Source organism: Lissotriton helveticus, chromosome 3_1 (assembly GCF_964261635.1).
Source record: "Lissotriton helveticus chromosome 3_1, aLisHel1.1, whole genome shotgun sequence".
Taxonomy (NCBI): domain Eukaryota; kingdom Metazoa; phylum Chordata; class Amphibia; order Caudata; family Salamandridae; genus Lissotriton; species Lissotriton helveticus.
This window is the reverse complement of record NC_136061.1, coordinates 1,261,868,311-1,261,887,751: the sequence shown is the minus strand read 5'-3', so window position 1 is coordinate 1,261,887,751 and position 19,441 is coordinate 1,261,868,311.

Sequence of the window (19,441 nt, the reverse complement as noted above, 5' to 3'; positions counted from 1 at the left end):
GGAAAGAAGCAGTTCCAATTTCCCTCAAGACATTTTGTACTCAAAACAAGTCTCTTATGAGAGGTCAGTGTAGGCATATGGGAAAAATGAATTTATGTAGGATACAAATAGCCCAATAATCAATCTTTAGCCAAGATTGTTCCTGTTTTATAAAAATGGCACATTAAGATCTAACATGTTCTTACACATTAGTCCTCTTTGTTTGGCTGGTGTTCATCCACAGACATCGAAGGCTTGAGCATAAATTCCCCTGTCCAAGGCTCAAGTCAAGGCCTGAGTGTTAACAACGTCTTCCTTGTGATTCTACCAGTCAGGCTATCACATACACAGCAGTGTAATAGTCAGAGGCAGATTTGCACAGTGCAGCCACTGCAAATGCTGCGATGCGTGAGCAGGAGAGACCTTGAATGCGCCATATTGATTGAAAAGAGACACTCTCCTCCCCTCTCTCTAGCGTCGGTGCATAAATATGTTGCCCTGTGCCATGGACACACCTTTGCACCATAATGCAAGGGTGTGTCCATGAGTCTAGCATAGGTTTTATACTGGAAGGGAAGCCTTCCAGTACAAAAAAACATGCTTAGACTAAGTTGAAACCTTTTCTCACTTTGTATGTGTACTGTACAATGCATTTTGTGCTAAGAAGCAACACTAAATGCAGCAGAACACGAGTACATGTGTTCTTGATGAAAAATGTTTCCCCCCAAATTAATGTTAGTATTACGAGGAGGAGTAAACGACGGATTATCGACAATTCTGATTATCGATAATTCCTTGTCAAAGAGCAATGCAGAATTACCGTAATTACGCCGATTTGTCAGACGTAACCTAAGTTCTGCTCGGGCTTAATTAAGAGTGAAGAGGGGAGGTGTGAGGGCGCCTGGACAGGTGTTCTTTGAACGCCAGGACAGAAGGCAAGGAGGGCTGCAGATACTCGAAGGTATCTCACTTGTTCAACCTTTCTTGCTAGTGTCGGTGATTTAAGAGCTCATTGTAAATGCTAATTTATTGTAGTGATTAATGAGGTGGAAGAAGATGTTGAGGCGCAGGCGCTAGAGTCATTAGGGGACCATACATTTGTAAGTCACCTCTGACTCTGACCTCTGAGAAATCAAAAGCTTGAAAGAGGCACTAACAAGTATTGACTTAGCCAAAAAGTGCAAAGGGGACAAATGTGTTCAAGGTTCAGCACGAATAGAGGGGGTGCAGTTTTTAAGTTCTGGTTTGGTTTCAGGGTGAATGTGCACTACCACAATAACCTCAAAGGTTATACGCATTTCACAAGCTTTCAGCAACAGAGCATTCTCAAATGGCCAACAGCCTGCAGGTATGCCTCATGCGACACAGAATGAACATGCTCATACTTAAAACAGTTGTAGCCTAGGTAGGCTTTAGGCAGCAGACCTTGCCCTCATGTTGGACAGAGGTCACAGGCTTTAGATCCAGACAGCTGAGCTGTCCTCAGGTCACGGAGATGTCAGGGTGTCTGGCTGACGACATCAGAGATAGCCTTCAGGATGAACAGAGGACAAAGGGTCAGGTTGGGCATAATAAAGCTATTATTTAGTAGCACAAAGGTCAAAGAGTCTGGCTGTAGACATTGGAGCTCTCCCTCAGGTGAGGCAGGTGTCACAGGCTTGGCGCTGTCCCTCAGATGGCACAGATGTCAGCCACTCGGTGCTATCCCTCAGGTGATACAGATGTCACAGACTTGGTGCTATTCCTCAAATGGCACAGCTGTCATAGGCTTGGAGCTATCCCTCAGATGACACAGATGTCACCCACTCAGTGATATCCCTCAGGTGACATAGTTGTCACCCACTCAGTGATATCCCTCAGGTGACACAGATGTCACTCACTCAGTGCTATCCCTCAGGTGAGACAGACGTCACCAACTCAGTGATATCCCTCAGGTGATACAGACGTCACCCACTCAGTGCTATCCCTCAGGTGACACAGATGTCACTCACTCAGTGCTATCCCTCAGGTGACACAGATGTCACCCACTCAGTGATATCCCTCAGGTGACATAGTTGTTACCCACTCAGTGCTATCCCTCAGGTGACATAGATGTCACTGACTCTGTACTATCCCTCAAGTGACTAAGATGTCACAGGTGTGGAATATCCCTCACATGTCACCCACTCTGTGCTATCCCTCAGGTGACATTGATGTCATTGGCTTTGTACTAGTCCTCAGGTGACACAGATGTCACAGGCTTGGAACTATCCCTCAGATGGCACAGATGGCAGCCACTCTGTGCCATCTCTCAGGTGACACAGATGTCACAAGGTGGGTGCTATCCCTCAGGTGACACAGATGGCAGCCACTCTGTGCCATCTCTCAGGTGACACAGATGTCACAAGGTGGGTGCTAAGCCTCAGGTGACACAGATGTCATAGGCGTTGTGCTATCCCTCAGGTGACAGAGATGTCACTGACTGTGCTATTCGTCAGGTAAAACAGATGTGACCGGCTTGGTGCTATCTCTCTGGTGACATAGGTGTCGCAGGCTCAGTGCTATCCACAGATGTCACCAGGTCTGTTTTTAGACAGGAGACACTATTTTCAGATTGAACGTAGCAGACTCTCTGGCTTTACTGAGCAGAGCAATCTCTCAGAGGACAGACAGACCACAGGCACTGGCTTTAGCCATGCAGCTATCCGTTGGGTCACAGATATGTTACAGTCTTTGTCTTACAAGAAAATAATTTCTCTGGCTACTCTTAAGTCAAATGAAGTTGGTGGAGACTCCATCTGTAAGAGCTGTAGTTAAAAGTGGTCTGAGGAGGCAGACGGATATACAGTGCCACAAATTCATTTGCTGTACAGAAATGGCATTCTGGGATGTGCCACAACTATCTCTCTGCCATTTGGAAAAATGTAGCTGCTCTCAAGAAAAAAGAAAGATGCATGTCATCACTTTTTTTCGTTGTAAGAAGCTGCTGCTTTCTTGGTGACTAAAACTTCATAATACTCCACCCTACTCTTGTAAGGTTGTTGACATTATGCACGCTAGGACCTTCGCGGTTTTGGGCAAACTCTAAGCAGGAATTAGGTAATCTGCTGGGAGGTGCTAAGGTGCGGTTATGATGCAATGCATGCAGAGTGTGATGTTATGTTAAAGGATAAATATATTTGTAACAGAGCTCCATGTGTTCATTTGCATGCTCCCATGCTGGGTAAGATGCTACAACTGGCTATGAGGATGGGATACGTGGCCTGAAGAAATAATGCTGCTCTAACTGCGAGATTGCACAGGTACAGCACACTGCTTTTGCTTGCCACCTGTATACCAAATTGATGCAAAGCGGTCTGTTATTGGCATATCTGGAGTCAAAGCACCATTCCAAACAATTCACAGATATCCAAGAAGTTGAAGGCCCTGCAGAGGAGTACTTTCAAAAAGCCCACCATACACAAAGATTGGATGTGTTACATGTATTTCCACACTGATATACCATTGAAACCTTGAAAAAAAGTCATTGAAAATGACGAAACACGTGTCGGATGTTTCTTAATATCAGATTATACAAGAAAGTGAAAACACTCAATAAAGCAACTGGAACCATCGGTTTCTCGTAATGAATTTAATTTATTTGGATTCCTGCTATACAAATTTGGACCTGACGGACTGTTTAAATTTATTGGTGATGCTCTGGACAGTCAATATATATCTATGGTTTCCCACATAGCAGACATGATCATTCAGCTGAACTGAGCCAAGATCTTCTCCTGTCTTCACCTGAACAAAGGATGCCATCAACTCAAGCTGGAAGAGAACTGTAGGTACATTACTACATGTTTGACTCATGTTGGTTTGTACAGATACAAATGAATGAGTTTTGGAGTATCTTCGGTTGTGGAGATCTTTCAGGATGGTATTCGTCGAGCAATTCAACCTGTTACACATGCTTTCAATTACAGTGATGATATACTGGTATTTGATGCAACACAAAAGGAGCATGAGAAGGATCTTACACTAGTGTGGCAATTACTTGCTGATTCAGGTCTCACTCTGAATGCAGCAACATATGAGTTTCACAAAACTAAACTTAAATTCTTGTGCACATATTCTCTGACAGGGGAATTACTCTTGACCCAGATAATGTGCAAGCACTGTCATTTACTTGCCTCCCACAAGATGTAAATATGCTGGAATCCTTCTTAGGCATGGCCAGTTATTGCTCAAGGTACATTTGTGACTTTTCTACAGTGAGTGCCCCATTGTGAGCTTTAACAATGTGTAATGCCCCATTCCAGTGGTCTCCTGAATGTGACCAAAGTGTCAAAGAAATAAAAAATGCAATTGAGAATGCAACTGAAATGGGCTATATTGACCCCCATTTACATACTGAGATCACAGTAGATGCAAAGCCGGTGGCGCTGGTGGCAATCCTTGCTCAACACAATGGCCAGCTGAATGCCCAGAGACACATTGTGGCCCTTGCCAGTAGAAGCCTCTCTGAAACCGACCTTGCCTATTCTCAGCCAGAAAAGGAGAGCCTGGCTGTAGTGTGAACCTGCAAATATTTGTATGTGTTTTTATATGTGATATGTTTCACTATCATCACAGACCGCCAGGCTTTGCTCACTATCATTGGAAACCCGAAAGCTAGGATGCCCGCTCGTATTCAGAGGTGGGGGTTGTGACTGCAAGAGTACGACTCTGCGACTGTACACAAGCCGCAGAAAGACCAAAAGCCTGCAGATTACTTTTCATGAGTGCCTCTACATCGCCACAGTTTGACATCCAAAGCAGCTGAAGAGTATATCAACTTCATTGTGCGCTCCAGCATGACAGGCGCTCTAACCATTTAGCAGATTATTGCTGCAACCAATGCAGATAAAGAAATGCTCATCTTCAAAGACCTCATTAAAATGCAATCTTGGAAGAAAAGTATTCAAATATTTGCTGATGATGTTGAATTCCAAAAACGTAAAAATATACAGGATGAGCTATCCGTCACCCGAGATGGTATCATATTGAGAGGCTTGAGAATCTTCATACCTGAGAGCCTGCAACAGCAAGTCATTGAGCTGGCACATGAACGACAAGGTGGCATTGTAGCCTCCAAAAGAGCCTTAAGAACATGGTTGAGGATCATTGTTGAATTCGATGTGAGACAAGACTCATGGACAATGTCACTTTTCAATCATGATGACGTCAATGTGAGACGTGGTTTAAGGACAATGGTATGGTCTATTCCTTGTGAAGTCAACATGACACATCGCTCATGACAATGGTGAAGTCTATCTGTGACATGCCTCAAGGACAATGTAATTTTCCATTCCTGGTGAATTCCACATGAGACACTGTTCTTGTACAGCATAGGTTTCTATTCCTTTTGAAGCCAACATGAGACATAACTCATAGAAAGTGTTAGTTTCCACTTCGTAGGGGGGTCCACGTAACAAATGGATTATGGACTTCATCAGTTTCTTTTGTTGCCCACAGGACAAATTGTCATGAACAAAAGATTTGAATGCATACTAAAAAATATTCATGATTACTTGCAGAGCATTTACAACATTTAGAGATGGCAAACTATCGGTTCAAATACTTCTCAAAGTGTACAGTTTGGGTTCAGCCAGCTGTTTTATTGAAAAGGGACGCCCTTCGGTCTGGGTACTTGCTGTAAATTTTCCCTTAGCCAATTTCATGCCTATGCTCTACTGCAAGCCCAAGCCAGGATGATGGAGAATGGCCTCTGCATCAGCAAGGAGGATGATTAGAAGAGGTTGCAACATGCACTGTGAATGGCATTTAATGTTGATTGTAGCAAACTAAGGTAATGTTGCCGAACATTTGCCCATGTTTCTAAACCCTGATAGGAAAGGTGAGTAATCCTGTCACATCAGGAGAGTTCCCTGCACACATGGGTCAGTGACTAATGAACCTGTAGACCCTTTCATGGGTCATCCTATGTGAAGATGTCCCTCTATAAAGAAGTGCCGAAAGATTAAGTGATTAACTGGAAAGAGATGCTGGTGGTCGAGGAGTCATCACCGAATGGCAATGCTTATGGCGCGCTAGAGCCAGAGAAAATGTGTGAGTGTGTTTGTGTTATGTGGAGCACACATGTAGATCCCATATTTACCACAGTTCAGGACTTAAACGAGTTAATCCTGATAATTGGAGTGCTTGAAGCTTGCATTATTCCTGTTTAACTCAAGCTTATGACAGCCACATCGCTTTTTCTTGTGGAAGAGGAGTTGGTTCAAACATTGTCTCACATAACTTGTCAATCTACATGGGTGCCACAAGCAGAGGCAACATTCACTGTGCAATTTACAGCCACTGATGTGTCATAAGGGAAAGGTGCACACGATTATTTAGTCTCTTGAACAGATGCTAAAAATCGATGAAAAGAATTGCAAGTGTCCTGATTTTCACATTGGCATCCACCCTCTAATTGCACGCAGAATCTCCCTACTATAGACTACAAAGATTCATAAGTTATCCATGGATTTTCTGCTTTGTTTTGTAATAAGATTCAATTCAATTCAATTCAATTCAAAAGAGCTTTATTCGGTTGTAGAAAGACAGCCATAAAAGCACAATATATTAACAAATACATAAAAAAGAGTGATTAAAAAAAAATATGGTCAACATGGTAAAATATCACAAGGATAAGAAATTCAAGATTAGCAGCATACAGTTCTCTTGAGCTTCCATCATTTGAAGAGCAAACAATTAATTTTCTTAGGGAATGACTCCTAACAAGAGAGCTGCAATATAAGATGTATAAAGTGCTAAGTGCGTACACAGAAAAATAACATTGTTCTTAAAAAACAGCAAGTTAAATAAGATTCAAGTGAATTGAAAAGGATGGCTTGATATTAGGCAATGATTCGCCTAAGTCTGAGTGGAGAGTAAAAAAGACTTGAACAGAAGTCAGATCTCGTACTCAGGAATGAGTGGGCATACAATGTACTCAAGAAGCTATGGATTATGGGGAAAAGCAGCTGTGTGCAGAAAAGGAAGACTTTTGGCAATGTATTTGTATACATCTGGCATCTTTTGCAAGTTGCCATACTGCACAATCATGGAGAGGTTTTGCTTTCAATTTCATTCTCTATTGTATTGTGCTACGGGGACAGTGAGCCCCTGAAGAATGAGAGAGATTGTTCAATTCAATGATCTGAGGTCATCATGAACCTTTGAGGCAGCATAGAGAATCTACAATAAAATAATATGAGGCTACAGTGAACTCCAGGGGAGGATGAGAGGTTATGGTTATGGTTAAGGTTATGGTGAATCTGTGAGGAGGCTGAAAGGCCCCACAATCCAGTAAGCTATCTGCTTGGTTTTGGTAAAACCATCTGAGATCAAAATTATATGATCCCATTGTCCTAACTCAGATTACCCACCATGAGTCTATGCTGCAGTTTCGATCCTCCTTCTTTTTCTTCCATTCCTTCTCCCCTCCTTTTGTCTCCTCTCATGTCTCCGCTCCTCTCTCCCTCTCTCTTTCTCTTTCTTTCTTTTTTTTCCCTTTACTCTGCTGATCACACATTTTCTCAGTTTTGCAACCATGCCTGATGCTTAGATTCCATATTTATGTATACGATGTTCATTGTTTATTAATTGTGATCCCTCTGTTTATATGATTTTAAAATGTTTTTTGCATGCTGTGTGTACTTTAGGTTGAATTATCTTCTTGAATGTATCTCAGAGTATCCTTTGCCTTCTTTGTTTTTGTAAATTTGCTTTTCTAATAAAAATGATTTGAACTCTAAAAAATATTGAGAAAGCAAATCAAGACTGAATTTTGATGACCTAGCTCTACAAAATTAATTGCAGAAAGATTCTTTCTGGCATTGGAGAGATTTGGACTCTAGGAAAGTTGACTTTTGAGTATTTTCTGGCGGCTATAAGGTCTGGTCACTATGAAGAAGGTCTAAGGCTGTATCTTTTGGAGCTGGTCACCCTTAAAGTTCGAAGTATTTACCTGCTTTTCAGCTGTGGTCTTTCTTACAGAGAAGGGGTAGGTAAAGTCAATGAGGTGCATGGGGTTGTTGAACTTAATATTTTTACACAGGTTTTGGTGCTTTTGCCAGGATGCGCTTCTGGCTCCCCTGAATTTCCATGCTGGAAGTTCTGACCTGCCAAGAGGTGCCTGTTGCTGTATTGTGACTCTGGAGGTTGTTCCTGTTGTTGGGGGCTGGAAAAGAAACACAACTTCAAGAGGCGCAATGCATCCACACTTGTTTCGGACGCATCGCTGAAGAAACAGACACAGCGCCTGCACATGGTTTGAGAAATCACTGCACGCTGAGTCCTGTGCTCCGTTCTCTCAAAACCAAGATCACTGCACCGAGGACTCAATTCGTAGAACCGTGACCTGGGAAAATCCTGGCGTGATCGCAAAGTTCTGTAGAGAGAACCAAGAGATGTGGCCCAGCCCAGGCTCTTCCGGCCGCTGACGGGCTGGGCCCCATCTCTTGGTTCTCTCTACAGGAACTTTGCGATGGTTCTACAGATTGAGTGTTCAAGGGCTGGAATAAAGTACAGTGTATGTTTGTATGATTCCCTTTAATGGTGATCTATGACTGTTTTTTCCCTAGTTCTATTTTTAGTCCCTATGAATTCAGCCCAGGAAGTGTCCCTTGTATTTTCTATCTGACACTTGAAGAGTCCGTAATTCCGTACTGCAGTTCATATAAGTCAAAGCATCTCCTGATCAAATAGCAATGGGTAAAAGGAAAGTGGCCATCAGCCAAAGGGGGCCATACGGGAAGCAACGTAGTGGGGACAGTGGGGACCATAGACTCCTTCCTAACTAGAGCGGCAAATGTCATCATGAAGGAGATAGCCCGGACTGAGAAAAGGCTCTCCATGGAGTCTGAGAAATTAGCCCTGGGCTCTGTAAGGAATGGATAATTGACAAAGGCATCCAGGGGCCCAGTGGGAGAAAGGTCCCCCTTATGCCTCTACCCTCATCGACGGAAGGCCCAATGGATGAGCTAGAAACATCTACATGCACTCCTGCAGCATCCTGACATTGGACGATGATCCGGACTGTCCCCCACTAAGAGAAAGTGAATAGAGCCATAAGGAAGTCCCCGCGGACAAGAACAACCCCACCACCAGCCAAACATAATCTGGAACTGCTGCTGGATACCCTCCTTGTAAGGCTAGAGATTATGAGCAAAGATCTGTTAGCACCCATATTTTTAAAGCTGGGGGATTGAGTTGAAACTTAATTCTCTTGTTTCCACACATAATAATTGTCTCCCAGGGCCTGATATAGCAGTTGGGGTGAGGAGGGGGGGTCCTGTCTGGTATCTGGTGCCTCGACCCAAGTTTTCCAGGCGATTAGTACCCAAGAATCAGTGGGTGTGTCTCTGCCCAGTAAAACAAATACTAATTATACACCAGGTGGGTTGATCATTGCACCTCAGGCGGACAACAGGGAAGGGCAGGAAACAGCCAATCAGGGTCTACCGCCCACACATTTATTCTCCCACCCCAAATCGGCCTCGTGTGAAAATCAATGTATACTTGATCTTCCCCCCAATCAGCACCCTCAGTTGCTGTTTTATTAGGGGTTCCCTCATTAATAGTGTTAAGGTAACTTCTTTGGACCGTATCCACAAGACCACTCACTGGTGTGATAATAACGTGATTAACCGTCCTAATATATATCCTCTGACATCATTATGGACAGAAGAGTGGGTTGGATCGGCCATGGGACTAGGAAAAACTTTGAGGGGGATTGCATAATTGTTCATTTTAAGCATCCCACGCAGGCTAAAGCACTAGCAGGTTGCCAATACAAGCATGGCACCAAATCTAAAATTAGAACAGTCTCCTTACAATCTGTTTGTCCTCTTAAACGACCCCTAGCAAATTCCCAATGGCAGTTGCCGTTCAAGCTGGTCAAGTCCAGTCAAGACAGAAATGTGAACCCAGTATTACCTTGACTAATCAATATCTACCTCTAGCCAGCCCCCTGGGCCTCGACGAAAATGATTGACTATTGTCGGCGGAGGAAAAAACACAGGGCAAGAAGTTGCCATCAAAGGATCACACTAAGCCATGTGTACCTGTTCCTATATTTCAACCCTTGTTGCATAATCCCCCTTATCCCATCCTTACCTCAGTCATCTCCGCTGACCCCCTCACAAAGGTGTTGTCCTGGAATATAGCTGGCCTTAGGTCAATGAGGGGCAATATACCCTGGAAACACTTTCTTGCTACGCACCACATTATTGCCCTACAAGAAACATGGGAGCCCAACAATTGCTTTTATTTGGATTGTTTTATCTCATTTTGTAAGCATGTTATCCCCTAGAAGATGGGAAGAGCTATGGGGGTCTTCTTTTAATGTTCTCTCTTAAACTTACTTACCAAGCCAAACGGATTGACTGTCGATCACCCCATGTGCTAGCAGTGGAATAGTCTTGTGAGAAAGTCCCCACTTTGTTAGTGGTTAATTTCTACAATTCCTTTTCCAGAACCCATGAGACTGAACATCTTCAGGACTTAGAGGATTTTCTGGAAAGTTACGGGGAAGGAAGACAAGCCTATCATGACACATTAATTTTAGGGGATTTTAACATCTATCAATGCTGCCTTAATTGCATCTCCACATTGGAGGAGGAGGAGGATGGCTCTGAGTTGTCAAATCATTTTGAGAACACACCATCGGGCATTTTCCTAAAAGGTCTCCTTTCAGCCCATAATTTGCACTGCCTACAGCAAACAGACGTGTCTGTCCTGGTTCCTACCTATACAGGCAGTGGTAGCTCAAGCATAATTGACCACATCATGTTATCTGAATTATTAACGCTGACTGTAAAAAATGGAAGCGTTAACTGGAACAGCCATAGTGGTCATAATCCTCTAATATTGGATGCTTTCCTCTCGGCTGCCATACAAGGGGGGTGGCGAGTCAAATCTCTAATATTAACATTAGCACTAAAGACCAAGCGTGGAGATTGTAGTGGGAAAGGATTACCCCAGAGAGTTTTTTAGATAACCTGTATACCACCTGTGCCCTGGAGTTCCAAGAATGTATGGATCCTGACCCACATGATAGAGCCATTCTAGAGGCCTTCGACAAAATTACCAAGCAGGTAGCCTCTGACCTAACCTCCAAAACTAAAGCAAGATGCCTAAAACTCAAACGGTGGTTTGACGACACTTGTTCGACAGCCCATAAGGAGCTAATGCAGGCCCTTAAGCGAAACCCAAGGGAAGCAACATTAATTAGGTGCTGTAGGAAGGCCTATAAATTTACAGTCCAGGAAAGGAAAAAGCAGATAAGGGAGCAGGCTTGGGAGGCGCTCAGCCAAGCTTGGCTGACAGCTCTAGATTCTGGTCTGTGGTCAATAGTCCTCTTTTTTCTGATGCGCCAAATTCCAGTAGAGACTGTACGATACCTGCTGAGCAGTGGGTCCAGCATTTTGGTAACATTTATAGTGATGCACATCTAAAAGAGCCCGTGGGACAAACAGCTTCCGGCCTAGCAAGCACCCCCCTCCACTTCAGTACAGATGAGGTTTATAAAGCCATCACTTCAACATCTGGAAGAAGGGCCCTGAAGAACTGGGATTTCAAGTACCCAGCGGCGCCAGGGACACGCCCAAAGTCCTCTGGGTTCCCTTGCCTTGGTATACAGAGACACGGAATACTTCTAGGTGGCGTCAGAGATCAAATTTATTAGCTGCAGCTAGTAGCAGAAATCCCAGTAATACAACACGGTGTACAACTCAAGAAACTGCTCAATTTTACTAAGGCGAGACATCCCTATTTATACACAAAAAGGTACATTTAAAATGCACGCCCCTGCACCAAAATTCAACCAATAGAAAATACATGACATCACACAGCATCATATAGTAAAGCTCATTTTACAGTGTCCCAACCCACAAGTTAATATTTAGGCAAATCTAAATAATAATCTTGAAGGCCCGGACAAACCCTCAATTGAAAGCGTAACCCATGAAATGAAGAAACAGTAAAGAAAAGTAGTTTCAGATAATGTGCAAGATAACAGAAACGTAAAGAAACTTAAAAGTTAACAAATGTCTTGAATGGTGATTGGGAAAGTGGATAACGATCTTGCAGGGAAATTGGCTTGGCAGGGTCAATTCCAGGTGAAAGCTAGCTTCTGAAATTAATTCCAGCGCACGAAGGAAACCTTAGTTAATGACCACATGACTCACAAAAGGTCAGACTGCTTTGCTCGCAGACTAACTTCTGAGGCCTACGTAAAAGGCAACACCAGATGGCAGTCACGACGCATGGCAAAAACCCATGTTTTAGAAAAGAAAGTCGTGCACTTTAAAAGCACGCAAAATCACAGAACCTCAGCCCTCCTTTTGCCATTACGTAGGCAATAGCCTAAACTCATGTCAATCTGAATCTAGGTTTATATCTATTCTCATCAGGTCATCAAGGTGTTGCTGTAACATCATCTTATTATCCTTCACTTCTCTCGGGACTGGTCTTCTCACACAGATCGTAGCACAAAGACTACAAATGGCGGGACCACACTGGATGCATAAACATTACGAGAAAAGGATAGCTAACGCCATACCAAGGAACATCAGAATCTTCCATCCCCATTTGGACAACAATTCCCATAACCATCCCATCAACGACCAGTCTCCTTCATCCACATGAATAGACTCAGAGATCTTATGTAGTCTAGAGATGGCTTGGTACACTGTCGGGGCATTATCTGGTATGAAAACGCAGCAACTAGATCTAATCAATTTGCATACCCCACCTCTATCTGCAAGTATAATATCTAAAACAAAACGGTTCTGTAATGTCATAAGGCGATCCGCTTGAAGCTCAGCTGTAATATTGCTAAGGGCACCTGCAGTCTCATTTATAGTGGCCTCAACCACTCTCGTAAGCTGACGAATATTCCTACTATTAGCCATAGGACCCCAAAAGGGTAGGAAACCCTTAAAGAAGTTTCCAGCTTCTTGTGCGACAGTATCTTTCGCATCGATTACACCTCTACCATATCTTGTCTTATGGTAATCGGAAACAGCAGTATATGTAGGGGGAAACAAAAATGCCACGTAACATTTGCCAGAAAAATCAGATGGCAACCATGTGTATGCTCTATCATAACAGACAAAATACGTGCCTTTAGCTGGCACGAACGGAGGAGATTTCTGGGACGTATAAACGTATGTGTGAACACACACACTCTCACCAAGCTGAGCTCTCGGATTCTGACCATTACCTTGCAAAGAAAGATGACCTCGGTGGGGTACAATCCAAATAGGGGGAGACCTTCACTGTCTTTCTTTCTCCGTCAAGCTAACACTATATGTCGTCTTATTCCAACCGACATATGCTCGTACCTCATCTTTAGGGATAGCATTATACGCGTCAATATCTCTAATCATATTGACTATTCCCCGTATCAAAGCACTCTTGCTCATGTTATCGTTAACAGAACGCACTGGAGAGGCTTCGTTCGCATAGATAAACATCGATTGGAGTGCCCAAACTGACCCATTAGGTGAAAAAGGCAAAACCAAATATGGCATTCCCTTGTCTGTAGTATGTGGCATAAGACCACACACCCAACAATTCGTGGTATTTATGACTAGCTGATGCTGATGCAACATCTGTATAAACGAATTATTCACAAATTCTGATCTTCTTGTCTGTTCATGTTCAGGTAAAGTATGAAACTCATGTGGAGATGCAGTAGAAAAAGGAAGATTAGGTTGGGAGGTAGATGTAAGCGGCAATTGTGTGACATAGAAAATCCAATCCACACAAGCTAACGTAATATTCACAAGCATAAGGAAACACATTATTAAAAAACATTTGCTACGAACTAATGTACACATTTTCATTGTGAAACCACTTTTCTTAACACTTTTCTCAGACCCAAAAGACTCCATCCTCTAACCGTGCTGTTCGCGGCGGTTGGGTGTTCCGTGCTAAGGAATGCGCCTGTCAGTCCAGGGAACGCCCTGAGACCAACCAGAACCTCGCCTTGTGTCTACGGCTTGCACTCCCAAGTCTTTACACCGCGACCTTACAGCTGAGTCCGGATGGTGACTCGAAACAGGAAAAAGCAAAAAAAAAGTCTCTTGATCTGACGAGGTGTAATTCACTATATAAAAAATTCCAGTTTCAACTTTATTTGTCCATATGTACAGTCTTTCGCGGTCTTAGATCGTAGCGCTCTTCATTAGGTACAGTTGGGTCCTTAAATAAAAGTTCCGGATTGGTGGTGTCAATCTTTAGATGAGGAGGCACAGCAGCTTTCAGAACATCTTCATCCTCGCGTTCTGACCGTGTCCATGTCAAATGAGCATCACTAAAGGGCACGAATCTGGGGACTTTCTCGCAATCTGTGTCAGCTATACCATCCCTCACCCGATCATACGGTAAAGGCAAAGGAACTTTTTTACAGTGGGTGGCATGCACCCAGTTCTTTTTGCCAGCTACTCTAACAGCGGTTCTAGTAACCAAAAGGACTAAGTAAGGACCAGTCCATCTAGGTTCCAAGTTCTTGGTACGCTGAAAGTTCTTGACGAGGACGTATTGACCAGGTTGGATTGAATGTCCTGGATCTGTAGTAGCTGTCGGCAAACTGTCATAGACCTGTTGGTGGAGAACACGTAATTTAGCAGTCAAGTCATGTAAGTAATCCACCAACATAGGGTACTCAATACTGCTGTATTCTTTAGGACGAGGCACACCCCAAACATTCGCAGGACGACCAAACACGATTTCATACGGACTAAGTCCCACTCGAGAATGCACAGTCGTCCTTGTTGACAAAAGGGCCAATGGCAAGGCATCCGGCCATGTAAGACCAGTGCTCGCTTGTACCTTAGCTAATTTCAGCTTCAAGGTACCATTGTAACATTCAACAAGTCCAGCAGACTGGGGGTGATTCGCTGCATGGAACTTTTGATTTATTTCCAATCCAGCACACACTTTCTTCATGATTTGACCCACAAATTCACTCCCATTGTCCAACCATACAATTCTCGGCAAACCATACCTAGGGAAGTACTCTCTCAGCAAAACCTTGGCTGTAGACAAGGCAGTATTATCTTTTAGGGGGTAGGCCTCTATCCACCTGGAAAAGGCACAAACAACCACAAGGACATACTTCAAATTATTGCATCTCTCCATGTGAATGTAGTCTAACTGTATCACTTCAAACGGATACGTTGGAGGAGCAAAATGACCAGCTGGAGTTAGAGTTCCCTTACCAGGATTATACTTCAGACAAATCATACAATGTTTCACCACGTTCTCTGCACATTTCGGAATTCCAGCATTCTGCCAAACTGGAGCCAACAACTTGTATATTCCCTTCGAACTTATGTGAGCCATTCCATGAGCCATTGTAACCACTGGGAGCACATACGCATTAGGCAACAACCATCGCTGGTGTTCTGACAACTCAACCCAACAACCTGTCGAATCCAACATACCCGTAGTTTCTCGCAAAAACACTCACTTGTTTCTCAATCGCTTCAGCCTGAATCGTTTTCACACTTTCTATTGTGTCTTCACACATTCCACCAGCCATAGCCCAATTAGCTGGGCCTGCAACATACATACAGCTCATCATGTCTTTTGCCGTTTCCTTTGCAACTTCATCTGCAAACGCATTCCCTCGACCAACATCGTCCACAACTTTCTTATGCGCACTACACTTCACAATTGCAATCTGCTTTGGGAGAGTGAGAGATTCCAAAAGTTCATTCACCAACTGCCCATGCTGTATTTTTGTCCCATGCGAAGTAAGGAACCCACGCTCTCTTCACAAACGCCCAAAACTATGGGCAACACCAAACGCATACTTGCTATCGGTGTAAACATTCACTCGCTTTCCTTCTGACAACACGCACGCTCTAGTCAGTGCAATCAACTCTGCTGCTTGGGCAGAATTCTGTGGTATGCGTGCTGTCTCAACAACTGTATGTAAAGTTGTAATAGCATACGCTGCAGTCGTTTCACCATTCGGAAACTTAAAACACGAACCATCTACCCATAGGGTACCATCAACATCCGTAAGGGGAGTATCCCTTAGATCGACTCTAGCTTTCGTTTCTTCCCTTGTACGAAGAAAACAATCATGCTGTTCCTGATGATCCGTCTCTGTAGAGATCAGTAACAACGTAGCTGGATTCAGCACATTACATCGTTTAATGTGAACATGACGAGCCAACAATGTCAACTCGTAACCTGACAGACGTGCACTAGTAAGGTGCTGTGTCTTAGTCCTGTTCAATAAGGTATCCACTGCATGTGGGACCATCACAATCAATGTATTGTCCAATACCAAACCAGCAGACTGTCGAATAGAACCAGCCGCTGCAGCTGTAGCTCTCAGACAACTCAGCAACGCCTTAGCAACTGGGTCTAACGTTGCTGAAAAATACGTGCATGGACGCTGCTTGTCCCCAAAGAGTTGTGTCAACACTGACAATGCACAACCTTCTCTCTCGTGCACGTACAACGTGAAAGACTTACTATAGTCTGGAGTACCCAACACAGGAGCCGAACACAATGCACCGCGTAGTTCAGAAAAACTTTTCTGACATTCGTCAGACCAGGAAAGAGGATGCGGAGTATCTTTCAGAGTCAATGCCAACAGTGGTTTCGCTAGCAAGGAAAAATTGGGGATCCACTGTCTACAATATGATGTAATACCTAAAAAGGCATGCACTTCTCTCTGTGTGGATGGTACATTCACTTGCGCAATCGCTTGAATTCGTTCTGGGGTCAATCTCCTTCCCTCCTTCGATAAGAGATGACCTAAGTAGGTCACTTCTTGGCGACAATATTGCAACTTTGAAGGTGACACTTTATGATGAAGGTCAGACAAATACCGCAACAAAGAAAGAGTAGCCTCTTTACAAATCTTTTCATCATCAGCAGTAACCAACAAATCATCGACATACTGAATAAGAGTAGCACCAACAGGTTACACAAAACCGTCAAGCTGAGTTTTCAACGCTTGACTATAAATGGAGGGACTTTCACAATAACCTTGGGGAGCTCTCTTAAACCGGAAGCTTCGGCCTCCTAATGAGAAGCCAAAAATATCCCTACTCTCCTCAGCAATAGGAATACTGAAGAAAGCATTCTTCAAATCGATGACAGAAAACCAAGCTGCCGAAGCAGGAATCAAAGTCAACAAAGCAGTGATATCAGGTACCACAGGAAACTGTGGCACTACTATCTTATTGACCTCTCGAAGGTCGATCACAAACCTGTACACAGGTGGCTGAGAAGCATCAGTACGTTTAAGAACAGGCAAAACAGGACTGTTACACACATTACCTCTCGTTTCCTCAACTACACCCTTCTCAACCAGATCATAGACAGTCGCTAAAAGAGCTCTCTCACCATCGCTCGAAATCTTGTATTGGGGAATACGAGGTAGCCTAGCATTTGACTTAAGGGTGACAACATAAGGTGGAATCTGCAAAAGACCAACATCATTTGGACCTGTAGCCCAAAGTGTATCAGGAAGCGAACGCAATTCCAGTGGCAAACAATCCTTAGACAAATACATTGGAGAAATCACTTTCTTACCAAGGGTAAGTTGTACTCCCGAAGGAGAACAATGCAATGTCGCATACAATCTTTTCAACAAGTCCAAACCCAACAGATTCTCACCACAACCAGTCGTTAAAATAAGTGGAGCTTCCAATTCACAAGGGCCAATGGTAAGGGACAAAGGACTAGAAACCGGATTACGAACTGGGGCACCTGAAAATCCTACTGAAACATTGGTCAAGCCAGACAAAGACAGGAAGTTTAGAGTGCATAATAGAACTCTTCATCGCACCAGTATCCAAAAGAAAAGGTTCTACCACACCTGATGTAATCACTTCAACATAAGGTCCACTCTGGTCTCCTGGAACTGACACTACTCCCTCTCTATGTCCTTGGCTGTCCTAGTTATCATTATAACCAGAACTCTCACCTTCGACATAGTAATCCTCAACATAATACTGGGCAGACTGACCACTCGGAACATTCTGTCTGTCAAAATAATTCACAGAATTCTGTAGGGAAGAGGAACGCTCATTCTGAGGGATCACACCACGTCCCCTACCCCTAGGAGCTTGCTGAAAATTACCACGACCTCTCTGACCAGATACACCATTCGCACGCTGTAACAAAGCCGGGCAACTATTCTTGTAATGACCTTCCTCTCTACAATAAGCACACTGATTAGGGCCAGGAAAGAATTGCTGAGCATAAGGCTCAGGCTTCTGTAACACTCTCTGAAATGGTGGAGGTTGCTGAAACTGAGGCTGATTCTGACGAGGCGGATAAGCTTGCTGCAAAAGAACTTTCGTCTTTAACTCTTTAGTTTTCTTCTCCACTTTATCCTTCTCATCTTTATCCCTATTCTCGTAATATTGTGCAGTAGCCAATATCTGGGCCGACGAAGAGACAGCCCATGAACTCTCAGAGTCCTTTAACTTATTAGACAGTTCGGGAAGCAAATTAAAGATACATTTATCCACAAACAACCTTTGACCACCCTCCGTACTCATATCATGACCACTATGATCAATAAACGTCTCTTCAAACCTAGTGAAGAAATCAGATACACTCTCGTCTCTCTTCTGCTTACATGCTGCTAACTTATCCCAAATTACTCGTAAAGCAGGCATCATCGTTTTCATCAGATTAATAATTCTACCTGGTAATTCTGAAACTAGAGGTTCAGGTTTAGCACCTCCCTCCTGTCTACCATCTGCGGCAACAATATTCGCCCAGGTATCACCTAATTCAGCAGCATGATTCTCATGACGAATCTTCGCCCACAAAGGTTGGGGGACTACATTACCCATCAACATATCGATGTCAGCTAAATTCATAATACACGCTTCAACTGTCTGGGACAACTCCTTGTAATAACCAGCAGGATTCTTACGAGGGTCAGGTAAGGTCTGCTTAAGAGCCAAGACCTCTGCTCTCTTCCAAGGGACATGTACCCATATTCGCTGAAAATGCGGCAGAATAACTGGATTAGCGTTTGGGTCCCCTTCCTTCCAAATTGGGGGAACTTCTCTCATTGGATACTGTCTCGCTTTTCTTCTTACAGAAGAATCAGGTTCGTACAATGTCTGAGGCGGAAGTCTAGATCTAAAAGCCAGTATCGTCTCTACGGCGTCTGTAATATCAGATTCTACTATCATCCCTTTAGCAATATCCGACTGAACATCAAGTAGTTCCTGCGGGATCAAACCCAAATCATTATCTTCCCATCCTGACGCAAAAACATACACATCACGTTAAAAACATACCTTTGCTTAGGCGGCTCCCACTGAAAGAAAACATCCATAACCGCTGGCAAACTATACCTTGAGGCATTTATAATCCATTTACGAGCCAACAAATCCAACACAGCCCGTTCCTCAGAACCAGGAAGCTGACTACGACTCTGCTTACGCTCCGAAACAGG